The sequence below is a fragment of the Benincasa hispida genome, chromosome 11 (assembly GCF_027475165.1).
Source record: "Benincasa hispida cultivar pf3 chromosome 11, pf3_genome.v1.1, whole genome shotgun sequence".
In the NCBI taxonomy this organism is placed as follows: Eukaryota; Viridiplantae; Streptophyta; class Magnoliopsida; order Cucurbitales; family Cucurbitaceae; genus Benincasa; species Benincasa hispida.
In genome coordinates this window covers 68,917,347-68,930,655 of record NC_143488.1, presented here as the reverse complement: position 1 = coordinate 68,930,655, position 13,309 = coordinate 68,917,347, and positions in this window count along the sequence as shown.

Below are 13,309 nucleotides of genomic sequence, written 5' to 3'. Positions count from 1 at the left end.
AAAGCCAGTGAGTGGTGTCTTTAGATAAACAAATAACTTTGTCAACAGAAATATACTTTTGAGAAAGTAATACATAGTCAACAAGAACATTACCACAAGTTCATTATTATTTTCCAACCAAACCTCTGGACAATCCCCAGCTCGACCGCTGGTTAAAACAATCGACCCCAGCTTGACCGCTGGTTATCACATAATAAAAACATCCCAAGTACTTTCACACGTATACTAAGACAACAATAATTCCTATGGACTTTCCCTGTACCCTATTATCCCGCCAATGTGCACATCGACTATTTTTCTGCTAGCTATGCTTAGGTAACTTGACTATATTTTCTGTCGGTCGTCATTGACTATCATTTCCCGCCGACCAAAGCCGACTATATTTTCCCCCCAAGTACCCTTTTCAAGCATGTTAACTATGTATCCCAGGTACAATTTCAATTTCCAAAACAAACATACAAGCAATATCTCAACAAGCATAATAATCAGATAAATATATATCTCTGATCATGCCAATTTAACATTATCCCCTATATATATTTACCTATATATAGAAATTGTATCAACAATACAACACACAATAACCACTCACCTTGATTGGTTAGGAACTTTCCTTTCCGAAGTTCCTTATGTTTCCTTGGTTTCCCTTTTGAACCCCAAATTCTAGATTCAAATATCAGCTTATATTACTCTTAGTTCCATACCTTATTTTAAGATACTTCCTTCGGAAAACATGTTCTAAAATGTCTCAGAAAGCTTACCATAAAATCTTAGCTTAGAAATCCTCGTGGTTTAGACGGAATCTTCAAAAAATTAATACTGGCCCAACTTACTCGACAGCCCGACCCTTCTGTCTTTTTCTCGGCTTCCAGCCCGATTCATTGGAGCTTCTTCTACGGAAGCCCCACCATGAAAACTAGACTCTTTTAGCTTTTAGATGGATTTAAAATCACTTCAAACGCACAAGTAAATTGGGAGAACTCCTCGTTCTAAGTTGATGCTGTTTTCCAGACTTCACTATCCAATACGTCCTCTTTGAAGCTTTCTGATCAACGCATGGATTTTGCTCTCAACGCAATATTTGCTCAACTTCCCCACTCTTTTAAATTGAGTTGTGATCTGAAAAATGAATTCTTTGGCCCTATTTATAGGCGTCCAAACCTTCTCCAAATTCAACACCTCCTACTTGGCTGCATGTCCAAGTGTTCCTCTCTCATACTACTAACACCTCCTACTTGGCTGCATGTCCTTTGTAGCCAATGCATGAGCTTCAAATTGCATGTCTCTGATGCAATCACCTCAAATGCTTAAGGCTTAAGGCTTCCTCCCAATAAGACACATGGTTTGATGACCTTTTTTATGTGATCTTATCCTTTATATGCGTCCAATTCTTGGATGTTCAACGCATAGTACACTACTCAAGGCCTAGCAACCCAACTTAGCCATCGCAATCCAACTTAGCCGTCGCAAGAGCCAGCCATCACCAACACATAGGATGGCCGCTCATCCTCGACACATGGATTACTAGGTATCACCACACGACTTGCTCGGCATGGGTGTATGGCGCTTCGCATAGGCGCTAGCTGCTCGATGCATGGGCGTATGGCTTAGGTGTTGGCCACCGACGCATGGGGGTGCTTGGCTGCATGGGCATGGCCGTTCAATAGGGTGCTTGCTACATAGGCATCAATGCATCACTTGGCACGGCAGCTTGGCTTGCTTCGACGTACGGCTAGGAAGTTTGGTCGAGCCTGCTCGACGCATGGTGTCACAGTCATACTTGTCCAGGGCCTATTGCCTATGGCCGCATGCTCGATCCAACCCCATTCTAGCATACTTTCATATCATGTGTTGTATTAGCTTAGTTAGCTTGCTTTCATTACATTTTCATTATAAGTGACCACTCGTCCTTTTGCATATGCAAGGGTGCCATTTGGCTTTTTGTTCAGAATGCACTATATGGGGATAAGACTAATCATCACTTCCCCATACCCGGAGTAGTACTCTATAAAGCTGTTGTTGTTGCTTATTGCTTTCTAACCTACTACAATCTCTCTTTCTTTATTCACACTCACAAAAACTTCTTACGAAAACCTTTTCTCCAAACCCGTTTTCTAAAACCGTTTTCCCTAAAACAGGGGTGGAGGTTGCGAGAGGCACTCGGTGTGCCACCGACAGTCCGTATTCGAGTTGGCTGATTTGTTCGTGAGCGGGAACAAGTGCCACACAATCACTAAGAGAAGCTTTCAAAATAGCGATTGTGACAGTTGGTATCAGAGCCAAGTCGGCTCACAGAGGGAAAAATCAGTGATCATGTCGGTGACGAAGAACCTGAACAAGTCCCATGTGGATAGGTTGGTAAAGATGGAAGAGCAAATGCTCTACCTGAGAGAGGTCCCAGATAATATCCGTTTCCTAGAGACTCGACTACAAAAAGTTGCTGAGAAAGCTGATGGAATTGATGCGGTAGTGAGCCGCCTAGACGGATTACCCATCAGAGAATTGATGATGAGGGTAGAGACCCTTGAGACCAAAACAGCACGGTCTGGCAGCTTTGAACGTGGCGATAGCTCATCGGGCTCTGTTGCCCACATAGAGGAGCGCGTCGAAGAGCTGGACGGCTCCCAAAAAGCAATACTTCAGATGGTAATCGATTTGTCTGAAGACTTTCGATCGGCCCTTGACGTCGTCAGAGCCGAGATAGCGGATGTGAGCGCAAGGGTGAATCTCACCATCTGAGAGGTAGGGAACCAAGCCCCATCTGGGGGAGCAATGGCAGTAAGCAGAATAAAAATCCCAGAACCGAAACCCTGTGGGGTGTGGGAAGCAAAAGCCCTGGAAAACTTTATCTTCGATATTGAGCAATACTTCAAGGCGACGAACACAGTGATTGAAGAGTCGAAAGTCACACTAGCAACGATGCATCTGGCTGAAGATGCAAAAATATGGTGGAGATCACGATTTACAGACATACAGGAAGGACGATGCACTATAGATACTTAAGATAGATTGAAACAAGAACTTCGCTTGCAGTTCTTCCCTGAAAATGTCGAGATCTTGGCTCGACGAAAACTCCGAGAAAGAGATGTTAGCAGTAGTTCACTGCTTGAAGGCCTGGAGACAGTATCTCTCAGGGGCCAAGTTCGTAGTCAAGACCGACAATAACTCCATTTGCCACTTCTTCAACCAACCGAAGTTGTCATCGAAACAGGCACGGTGGCAGGAGTGTCTAGCGGAGTTCGACTTCCAATTCGAACATAGACCGGGGAAAAGTAACCAAGCGGCCGATGCTCTTAGCCAAAAGAGTGAATATACGGCCCTGTGCATGTTCGCCTGCCTACAAGCAAGTACGTTGAGTGCAACAGTATGAAAAACTGTCAAAACTCACTTGACAAACGACACAGCGGCGCAGGCCATCATACTGTTGGCCAAAGAGGGGAAGACACGCCAGTTTTGGGTGGAAGACGATCTACTATACACCAAGGACAATCGCCTCTACATCCCCAGATCCGGGGAGTTACGAAGGTCTCTGATGAAGGAGTGTCACGACACACCGTGGGCAGGACATAATGGTTGGCAGAGGACTTATGACCTCCTGAAACAAGGCTACTACTGGACAAGCCTTCTAGACGATGTCATGCAATTTACCAAGACTTGCCTTGTCTGCCAACAAGACAAAGTCGAAAGGGCAAAATTAGCGGGTCTGCTGGAACCCCTACCTGTGCCCTCTAGACCATGAGAGAGCGTGTCTCTCGACTTCATCACCCATTTGCCCAAGGTGGGATAGTTCGAATCGATCCTTGTTATCATCGACCGGCTCTCAAAATATGCCACTTTCATCCCAATGCCGAAAATGTGCACAGCCGTGATGACTGCCCAACTGTTCTTCAAAAACATCGTGAAATTATGGGGCGTCCTCGTGAGCATTGTGAGCAATCGGGACGGAAGATTCACTAGGACATTTTGGACAAAATTGTTCAAAATATTGGGGTCGAAACTGAACATCTCCTCTAGCTATCATCCCCAAACTGACGGCCAGACGAAACACTTCAATAGTATGCTCGAGGAATATCTGCGTCACTTTATCGACGCTAGGCAGAAGAACTGGGTCCAGTTATTAGATGTGGCTCAGTTCAGCTTCAATAGCCAGCAGAGTTTCGCGACCGGAAAAACGCCCTTCGAAGTGGTGTGCGGTAGACAGCCACTCATGCCACACTTGGTAGACCACCCTTATGCAGGCAAAAGTCCTTAGGCACATAACTTCACTAAAGAGTGGTGCAAAACCTCTGAGATAGCTCGCACCTACCTAGAAAGAGCATCAAGAAGGATGAAGAAGTGGGCTGATAAGAAGCGGAGGGCCCTCGAGTTTCAAGCTGAGGACAGGTCCTGATTAAGCTACGACGGGAATAATTTCGTTTTTGAGGCCAGAGAGACCAACGGCTAGTAAGGAAATATGAAGGTCCAGTGGAGGTAATTGAGAAAGTCGGGAGAACCTTATATAAGGTTTAGTTACCCTCATGGATGAAGATTCATCCTGTCATCCATGTGAGTATCTTGAAGCCCTATCATCCCGATCCCGAGGATGAACAATGAAACATGCTAAGGCGCCCACCGGTCACGATGAAGAATTCCACTGAGAAAGAAGTTGCACAAATCCTGAATAAACGTATGCGCCATATTGGAAGACCCAGACGAGAACTGACAGAGTTCTTAGTGAAATGGAAGAATCTCCCCGACGAAGAGATCAGTTGGGAGTGGGCCAAAGATTTGAAGAATGCAGCTCCAGCCATCGCAGATTTTGAACAAGGTCGGTTGACGGGGACGTCAACCAATTAAGTGGGGGAGAATGTCACGGTCATGCTTGTCCAGGGCCTGTTGCCCATGGCCGCATGCCCGATCCAACCCCCTTCTAGCATACTTTCATATCATGTGTTGTATTAGCTTAGTTAGCTTGCTTTCTTTACATTTTCATTGTAAGTGACCACTCGCCCTTTTGCATATGCAAGAGTGCCAATTGGCTTTTTGTTCAGAATGCACTATATGGGGATAAGACTAATCATCACTTCCCCATACCCGGAGTAGTACTCTATAAAGTTGTTGTTGTTGCTTATTGCTTTCTAGCCTACTACAATCTTTCTTTCTTTATTCACACTCACAAAAACTTCTTACGAAAACCTTTTCTCCAAACCCGTTTTCTAAAACCGTTTTCCCTAAAACAGGGGTGGAGGTTACGAGAGGCACTCGATGTGCCACCGGCAGTCCGTATTCGAGTTGGCTGACTTGTTCGTGAGCGGGAAAAAGTGTCGCACAATCGCTAAGAGAAGCTTCCGAAATAGCGATTGTGACACATGACACCCTCCAGCCCTTGTGCCATCCTAATGCCTCATCCTCAGCTGCCATCCTTTAACCGCCTGCCACCCTTCAATGCATTCTTCCATTTTCTTCCTTCACCAATGCATCCAACGCATCCATCATCCAACACATCCAACACATCCAACACATCCAACGCATCCATCATCCAACGCATCCATCCAGCCTAATGCGTTGGTCTAACCTCCAAGGCATGCGTCACTCCCACTTCAACTTCTCCCTTGGCCCAAATAATCTCTCCAAGATCTTATGGCCAACGCATGGCAATGCCTAGTCCAACACTTAGTCAAATTTTCATCAGTTTAAGCTTAACTCAAAACTACTTAAGGAAAATCTATTCAACACCTAGAAATTTTCCTTCGCTTTAACATAGGATTTAACTTTTACTTAGTTAATTTCCTTAACCACATGCTTAAGTAAGGAATAATGGAAATCCGGGTTTCACAACTTAATATTATAATGTATCAAATATATTATATTAATTATATCATATATAATTAATTCTCTTAGTTAATTTGAACAATTCAAATTAATCCAAAAACTGATTCTCATTAATTCCCGTTGAGCTACCCAAGGGACCTCGTGGACTTGTAGCTTAAAGCTCCAATGGTACGTGAATTTCTTCTTGTGTAACTGTGTTCTCAACTCTCCAATCAGAAGAATCCCTAAAATGGTAGGCTTGTTGAGTCGGCGATCTGGCCACTCTCACTCATCTAATCAAAGAACCACCTTCATAGGCAGAAGTTCACAACTCACTAAAGATTCAGGTAATGTTGCCTATGGTCATCCTGGTGAAATGTAAGTCTCTATTATGAATGGCGTTATATAATGAGGCTAAACATTTTGTGGTCCGACCTTATACAAACTTCTTTGTATAGAATATTCCCGCTCACATGTCTCCACATGAATGATCAGAATCAAATCATTTATAGCACTTTACAACAATTCTAACATCTACAAAATGGGTCATACTCGTAGTGTCACCAGGATAAGATATCTACCCTTATCCATCTACTACATACCCTTTAGGTAATCACTTAAACATGATCTACCCATATGTCTCTACATACATGTTTAAGCTACAAGATAACCTTGGATGTTAGTTTATTGGTTTGTGGTTAATGCAACTAATTTTGAAATAAACATTACATATTATATTATATAAATAAAATGTTTGTACATTACAAACTATGGGACCCTACGGGATTTAGGGCATCAACCTCAACATGAGCTGATAGGACGGTTGTCCAAACATCTCCGGGAGAGATTCCATAATCTCCCTCACAATTTCCATGACCACATGTGTGAAACTCGGATTTCCATTATTCCTTACTTAAGCAGGTGATTAAGAAAATTAACTAAGTAAAAGTTAAATCCTATGTTGAAGTGAAGGAAATTTTCTAGGTGTTGAATAGATTTTCCTTGAGTAGTTTTGAGTTAAGCTTAAATTGATGAAAAATTGACTAAGTGTTGGACTAGGCATTGTTATGCGTTGGCCATAAGAACTTGGAGAGATTATTTAGACCAAGGGAGAAGTTGAAGTAGGAGTGACGCATGCCTTGGAGGTTAGACCAACGCATTAGAATGCTTTGGATGCGTTGGATGATGGATGCATTGGATGCGTTGGATGATGGATGCGTTGGATGCATTGGTGAAGGAAGGAAAATGGAAGTGAGGCATTGGGATGGCACGAGGGCTAGAGGGTGGCATGCGTCGAGCAACCTCGGCCAAATGCCCAGCCATTCGTCGAGCAGCCTTGGCCAAACTACCCAGGTATGCGTCGATGTACCCAACCCATGCGTCGAGCACTGCCGAGCGCCCATGCGTGTGCCAAGCACCATGCGTCGAGCGCTGTTGAACGGCCATGCCCATGTGTCGATGCCTATGCAGCGAGCGCCCTGTCGAACGGCCATGCCCATGCGGCCAAGCACGCCCATGCAGCCGAGCATGCCATGGCATTGGTGGCCAGCACCTAAGCCACATGCCCATGCATCAAGCGGTTAACGCCTATGCCAAGCACCATGCGCCCATGCCAAGCATGCCTTGCGGCGATACCTAGTGAGCCATGCGTCGATGATGAACGGTCATCCTATGCTTTGGTGATGGCTAGCTCTTGCGATGGCTAAGTTGGATTGCGATGGTAGTGAATTGGCTTGCTATGCATTAATTATAGGCTATGCATTGAGTATGGACTATGCGTTGAACATCCAAGAGTTGGACACATATAAAGGATGAGATCACCTAGAAAATGTCACCAAACCATGTGTCTTCTTAGAAGGAAGCCTTAAGCCTTAAGAATTTGAGGTGGTTGCATCAGATTGGAAGCTCATGCATTGGCTACATAGGAGAAGGACACTTAGATTGCGTTGATCAAAGAATTACGTTGTTGGTGTGAGGAGGAAACACTTGGACATGCAGCCAAGTAGGTGGTGTTGACTTTGGAGAAGGTTTGGATGCCTATAAATAGGGCCAAATGACTTCATTTTTAGATCACAATTCAAAAATACAGTAAAAAGAGTGGGAGAGTTGAGCAAGCCTTGTGTTGAAGCCAAAATCCATGCGTTGGTCATAGAATTTCAAAGAGGACGCATTGGACAGTGAAGTCTGGAAAGCAGCATCAACTTGGGATGAAGAGTTCTCCCAATTTACTCGTGCATTTGGAGTGATTTAAAAGCCACCTGAAATATCTGAAAGTCTAGTTTTTAGGGTAAGGCTGTCGGAGGAAAAACTCCAAGGAATCGGGCTGGAGAACGAGGAAAAGACAAAAGGGTCAAGCTGTTGGGCCTGGGCCAGTCTTAATGTTTTGATGATTCCGGCCAAACCACAAGGAGTTATGAGCTAATATTTTATGGTAAGCTTTCTGAGACATTTTAGAACATTTTTTCAGAAAGAAGTATCTTAAAATAAGATTTGGAACTATGAGTAATCTGATCTTTAAGTTGAATCTAGATTTTAGGGTTCAAAAGGGAGCCCGAGGTGACAAAGGAACTTCTAGAGAGAAAGGTTCTAAACGATCAAGGTGAGTGAATAAAATATTTAAAATGTTTTAAGAAACCATGTGCTAAAGAAAGATATTTCAGATAAAGACATGTTTTCTAAGTTTTATTAAAGAAAGTCATTTTATGACTAGTTTTACTTGAAACTCGATACCGAAGGACATTTGAGAAGGTATCTGAGAAAAAGTACCCAAGTGTGGGGTAGTTCTTTTGATAAAAATCAGTTTTCTGGTCACTCACTGGGCTTTATAGCTCATGCTTTCCAGGTAGCGAAATGTGAGGAATTCCAAGGTGCTACTAAGGTCAAGGTCTGCCACGTGCCACAGTTACACTTCCGGAGGGTTTTACAGTTGTTGTTGTAAATTTTGTAGTTAAGTCTTGGAGTTGTATAAACGTTACGTTGTTGTAAAATAAAATGGGTCTACTTAATCAGTTGATTTGTTAAATTTGTACATTGGTATCAGAGTTATTTTTGCAAGAGTTATTTGGCAGTAAGTGTCAACCAAAGGGTTGATAACTACTACAGTCATGGCTTTTCCTAGGCTCAAAGGGTGGTCTGAGGCGGGGTGTGATATCATGCTTTTTGGATAGAACTTTAGATAAGCACACCAAGATGTAGATGCAGGCCTTTTCGTTGGCTTTTATTCACTAGTCATAAGCATCCTTCGTAGCCTGGGATGCATTACGAGCAGGGGCTGAAGGACAATCCTCTGATAAGATGAACCGTAGATTGTCTACAATAAGAATCATATTCAAGTTGGACTTCCACATAGAGTAACTGCCACTGGTAAGTTTTCATTTTTAAGCATTGCAATTATTAAGGAAGACATTGCTGAAAATAAAAAACAAACATTGATCGTATTAGTTATCTTTGCCTTAACCGATCACACAAGCAAACAATTGTAATTTGTTTAATCAATTTAACAAAAACAAGCAGTCGTAGAATGCTAATAAACTATTTATTTAGTTTTTGCAACAATGCATCAAGGGTTTAAAGCAACAACCATCGAACGTTGATCAGCCACTCCTCCTCTGAAATGAAACAGCTGTCAGTTAATTCTAATACCAGAATAACTCATATTCCTATAAACATTAGCTTCCGTTGTTCGGTCAAGGATTCACTAACTCTTAACTCATCTCCATAAATGTAACCCTCCCACTTTTAGATCCTAGAGGTATGCACCAACAGGCTACCATTAGGAAAGACAACTTTTGGTAATTAACCTAAGTGACCCTATCCTTTTCAGGAGTTCACCGTGTTCTGAATCTTATGATCAGGCCCTCTAAAGGGATAGTTGCTCAAAGACAACACGCAGGCGGATCATGAGAATCTCACGGTGTGACCTAAGGGTAGAGGCTGAAGGATATGTTGACATGTGTGCCCCTCCCACTTACTATAGACACTTTCCCCATTCACCTTGTTATTGACCCGGTAAACACTTTCGAAGGGAAACTGCGCCCAAGACAACACGAAACTGAGCATAGATCTCACATTGTGAACATACAGGGACATAAGAGAAAAACTTGATATGAATATCTCATTTTGTACTTTTCCTCCCACTAAAGTGTGCTACTGTATTTTAGGGTTATTTAACTTAGATAAATACAACTAAGTCAATCTCTTTAATTTTATGCTTATTATAACTCCTATAAAAAGTTCTTTACACTATTTTCTAGGTGAATCAAACCCTTTTAATTAACCTAGTGACATTGCATGCTAATATTGAACTATGATTAATTTAACTCAGGACCCAGGTCAGTTCCCAGGCAGGAGGTGTTTCATCAACTTAAATACCTCTAGCTAGATAGAACCTAACCGGTAAAGTTCTCTTACAATCATAGTAATGTTTTTCCTACTTAGTTCATTAAAACTATTTTAAAACTAAGTAATAAATAATTCTAATCCTACTAGAATTAAAATGATCTTTAGTCTAATTAATTTTAAACAATTTAAAATTAATTAATTTATCTTATGATCCTATGTTTACATGCAATTCTTGATTATAAATTGACAGTTTCTAATAATTAGTTTTAAAAACATTTTCAAATTTTAATGATTAGCTTTGTAATCATGCTCTCTATGTTTTAATTTAATTAACAATCATATTCTAATTAATTAAATAATTAAACCATAAAAAATGCACTGCATGCATATAATATAACAATTATATTATTACTATGGATGTGTCATGTTCAAAGCATCTTGATTTTCATATTTAATTAACATAACTCCTTATATTAAGCTAAACATTAAAATCATACAACATGCTCTACACGTTGCATTAAATATAATGTTTATATTTAACCTATGTAATTACATGCTTCATGTTTTATTAATTTCATCAAATTAACATAACCATTATATTGAATAAATTATGAAACTAAATAATCATGCATTATCCCATACATTATAACCATTATAATATATAAAAATGCATGAGCATGCTTAACCTAAGTTGGGATTATATCTAAATGACATCCAAAAAGCATTTAAAAAGCATATGAACCAGTTATTTGGCCCCTAGGATAAATTAAAGAATAAAATTACATTAATTTTACAAATTTTATCTTGAAAAGTCTTGAACTGGACCAAAATTGCTCGAACCGATAAAAAATCGCTCGAATCGGTCAAAATCACTAGCCTAGTCAACAAACCAGTCAAACCAGTCAACGAACCGCACACCAGATGTCGAACCGGACCACTGTCAAACCGACCATACTGTTGAACTAGGGCTGACATCAACATCTTATGTGTCACGCGACATCTGCTGCTTTTTTTGAATTCCAGCTTCTGTACCTCTTTTTTCCGCCCTTTTTTGCCAAATTTGGTCTCAATTTTCACCATTCTTCATCAAAAAATGACCTAATGTAGACTCAAACTTACAAAAGACTAAATTTACAATTTAAATGCCCAAAATGCAGGGGCCCTTACATAAATGAATCATATAAGAAAAAAAATCAATTCTAAGGCAATTAACGAAATTAGTTCACAACAAAACCCCAACATTCCTAATGTAGATCTCACTTTAAGTAAAAAAACACAAATTTTAATTTGTTAATTAAAATTCTGAGATGACTCCTCGACTGACATCCCAAGCGCAGTGGAAAAAATTTTAGACCATATTCAGATTTTAATAACAAATTAACATCTAGAAACCCTTACTTTCGTTGATGACTCTAGAGGGCTTCACTAACTTCTTGGATCTACGATCTTGAATCCTTTGCTATAAAATAAGTGAAGACCACCAAAAAGATTTGACCAATATCCTCCTTGGACTAATGAGGTAGAAGGAGGTGGGATCCTTGTACGGAATTTTCTTCTGAGAAAAATCTCAGAATACCAAAAAACAGAGAGATAAAAAACTAATTCTGTGATACAGAACTGAGAGGAGGAAGTTAGGGAGAAGATCTATCTCCCACTTCCATATTACTCCCCACGTCCAGAGTTTGTTATAACCAATTTATTAAATTCATTATTTATTTAATTAATAAATTAAATCAAATTTAATTTATTTAATCTTACAAAAATAAATTAAATCAAATTTTAATTTATTAAAATAAATCAAATAAATATTAATTAATCAAATTAATTAATAATAATTAAATATCTCATATTTAATTAAATGTGCATTAGAATCATATTCTAATACATCCCTCTCTCATAACTATAGTTTTAATTCAATTAATTTAATTTAATCAAATAATTAATTAATTCTCCAATTAATTAATTATTAAATTAAATATTATATATTTAATTTACCTTATAATTGAATCACATTCAATTATTTTTCTCTCGTATTACCTATAGTTTTATTGTCATCTAATGCGCATTAATTTTAACTTATAATTTTAATATGGATTTTATTCATATTAAATTTAATATTTGAACTCCTTCAAATATTTAATTCTCCCATTAAATTAATTTTTTAATCAAATTAAAAAAAATTATATTATAAAGTTTAATTAAAATATATACTTTATATTATAATGTATCACCATACATTATATTATTTCACTTAGTAAATTTGAATATTTCAAATTACTTTACTTACCTCAATATCCTTCATGAGCTACCAGTTGAACCTAATGGACCTACAGATCAGAAGCTTTGATATGAGATTAATTGGCTAAATTCATTGATCAAGTTAATCAATATTCGTTAACTGTGGGTACACTCCACTATAGACCCACAGTTGTACGATTCTCATTGTATATATATTTTTGTGTCTATGAATATTGACCAATAATAGCAAGTTAGTCCTTCACGAGTGTTCGTAACACCAGCTGAGTCAAATTAACGTTTTACCCCTAGGTTGCCTCTACATCTTTAAGTATCAATGCTCCTCTAATGAACATCATGTTTGTGGTCCAATCATCAAACAGAAACCCCTCTTAGACCAGTGAGAGGGTAGGGCCCTTTGTTCAAGTCCCAAAGATACCACTTAAGGGAACACTCATCTACTTACCCTAACAAGTCAAGAATGAATGAATTCCATCTTGTGAAATTATGTTCCCAGCTCCCCACTCGGTCTTATCCCCAAAATGATAGACTTATTGAGTCGAAAAATTGGCCACTCTCACCATACAAATTAAAGGACAATCCCTCATGAACAGAAGTCCATAACTCACTCAGGATTAAGACTATATTACCTAGGTCATCCTAGTGAAATAGAAATCTAACTAGTCCACGGAGTTATATCTAGTGGTTACTATTTCATGGTTCGGTCTTATGCAAACTCATTGCATAGATACCTCCACTTGCATGTCCCTTACATGAATGCATTTGATCATTATATTTGTATCAAATATAAAGTGGGTTGTATCCATAGTATCACTAGGATAAGGTACTTAACCTTATTCATATAGTATAGACCCCTTTGGTTGTATCTTGAACACTGATCCCATATGTCTCCAAATACAGTTCAAGACTCATATAACAGCCT